This window comes from Schistocerca serialis, chromosome 9 (genome assembly GCF_023864345.2).
Source record: "Schistocerca serialis cubense isolate TAMUIC-IGC-003099 chromosome 9, iqSchSeri2.2, whole genome shotgun sequence".
Taxonomy (NCBI): Eukaryota; Metazoa; Arthropoda; class Insecta; order Orthoptera; family Acrididae; genus Schistocerca; species Schistocerca serialis.
In genome coordinates this window covers 58,684,324-58,686,867 of record NC_064646.1, presented here as the reverse complement: position 1 = coordinate 58,686,867, position 2,544 = coordinate 58,684,324, and the positions used below count along the sequence as shown (strand labels likewise).

The 2,544-nt window shown below is 44.6% G+C and overlaps 1 pseudogene; it reads right to left on the bottom strand.

The window, feature by feature from the left end:
- Window positions 1-339: 339 nt before the first annotated feature.
- On the bottom strand, window positions 340-457 carry LOC126419975 (5S ribosomal RNA; annotated as a pseudogene).
- Between the last annotated feature and the right edge of the window lie 2,087 nt (window positions 458-2,544).

The following is a 2,544-nucleotide window of genomic DNA, read 5'->3' as shown; positions in this document are numbered from 1 at the left end:
GCCGGTCCATACTTGGTATCTATTCTCTGACCAGCTATTTTACTTAAATGCTCGAAACCATATGTAGACATAAGCGTGTCTATCTAAAAATAGATTACAATCATCTCATTCCAGCCACAAGTTTTAAATCTGATAATCAAAACTCTAAAATCTTAAGTCCGTCCGAACAGTCCTTGGAAGACCCAACGGTACCGACCGGCCGCCGTGTCACCCTCAGACTACAGGTGTCACTGGATGAGGATATGGAGGGGCATGTGGTCAGCACACCGCTCTCCTGTCCGCTATTTCTCAGTCAAGTAGCTCCTCCGTTTGCCTCACGAGGGCTGAGTGCACACCGCTTGCCAACAGCGCTCGGCAGACCGGATGGTCACCCATCCAAGTGCTAGCCCAGGCCGACAGTGCTTAGCTTGGGTGATCTGACGGGAACCGGTGTTACCACTGTGGCAAGGCCGTTGGCTAATCAAAACTAAGGTTACTTTTTCAAACAGTTTATATTTTCCTTCCTGTTGATACTACGTTATCGGTGTAGTCTACCTTCCTCCAAACAGTACCCTGAAACACCCAAAGAAGTTTCAGAGCTGTATTTCAAATAGATTTTTTGTGCGTAAAGTAAACGTTTCTGAAAATTTGACTCTCGGATAATTCAGTGGGGCGAGATCCCATTCTTCCAGTCTTGGAGAGGCACAGGAGTCGTACTCCTGGCATTGGGGAGTGGGGAGCCGTCGGGTATGACTTCAAGTCACAGCCCGTAACGACTGAGGGAATTCTGACGACGCAACGATACGTCGCGGACGCCCTGCGTCTTCATGTGTTAAATCCGTTGTGCGGATGGTATCGTGGTGTCATTGTGCAATAGGGCGGTGCTGGTCCTCACATGACAACAGTCTATACAGACGCTGAAGTGCTCTCGTCCTCATGACCGTCACAGATAGGATACGTGTTGGACCACCCCGGACGTTAAATCCGTCCCCGAGCCACTATGCAGGACATCAAGGTCCAGTTCTTTCTAAATGTGACTTGAGCTCGTTAACACTGCAATAACACCACATATTCTTTCAACGTGCGAAGGTTCATTCCGTTTCCCCCGTTCATTCCGTTTGCTCCTCCCGTTCTAAAAACTGTCACTGTCTGTGTCTGGTATTGAAGTTTAAAAAATTCTGTTGACGATATTTAACAAGCCACACGAAGAACCAACGCAAACAACAAAAACGAATCAGCATTGTGTAAGATGGCTATTTTTTATGATGTTTTTGGACACGTTAATATTTGTAAAGGAAAATGATATATTTGAAGAACTGTGGTCAGAGAAATAGCTGTTAGGCAAGAGTATGTGTCTGCGATGGCAGCACTGTGGAGTAGTAGAATCTTTGACAGTCAGTAATGGAAAGCTGTGGTGTGCAGCAGGCGGGATTCGTCGAGTGTACAGTGTTATGCACGGGCACACTTTGGGATCTATGTCAGTTGCAGAATTATTACGAGGATGAACGATGACTCAGAGCAGTGGCTGGATAGCATACGGACATAAAAAAGCTTTTGAAATGAAGAAGGTATTATTTGATGAGGCAAATAGTTTATTTTTATGTTTGTAGACTTCACCCCTCGTGGCAGTCGAGTTTTGATAATTGTTCTAGCGATTGATCTTCTGAGTTAATTCACTGTGCCATGGAAATTATTAGATTAAATGAATTTTCATATTAGTCTATAGCGGTTGTTCATTGATAAGTTCCTTCCTAACTGAAATTTCAGAACTTAAAGGCTGAGTCATGAGTTTCATTGGCATTTTCTATCAAGATTATGAACCCAATTTCCCTCGTCCATCTGTAGTTAGTACTAAGCAGTATGTTTTTAACTGTTGCGGAGTCTTACAGGTTGTTGCTTCTACCAATGCTTCATTTTACAAATGAGATTCATAATCCATGACTGTTCAGTTTCCTTTGCCATAATGTAGGTTCTGTCAGCATCTTTATTTTACCAGGTTCATATGTCACTGCAGAAATTTTCGTATGTTTCAGGTTACATTCTTATACAGGTCGACATTACAGGGTGTTTTTGTACAGTTATATTTTTTTAACAGTTCGCACTGACCAATTCTACTGATCGTGAAATAATTGGTTTGCTTATTTATTTGCTTATGAATGAGATCGGTTTTCACACAAACAGGATTCTTCTCAATTTCGTGTAAGTGATGTGGCTTTGAGCTCAGTAGCATATTTAGGTTGTCAGTTCACATTCTCTGGTTTGTACACTCCTGGAAATGGAAAAAAGAACACATTGACACCGGTGTGTCAGACCCACCATACTTGCTCCGGACACTGCGAGAGGGCTGTACAAGCAATGATCACACGCACGGCACAGCGGACACACCAGGAACCGCGGTGTTGGCCGTCGAATGGTGCTAGCTGCGCAGCATTTGTGCACCGCCGCCGTCAGTGTCAGCCAGTTTGCCGTGGCATACGGAGCTCCATCGCAGTCTTTAACACTGGTAGCATGCCGCGACAGCGTGGACGTGAACCGTATGTGCAGTTGACGGACTTTGAGCGAGGG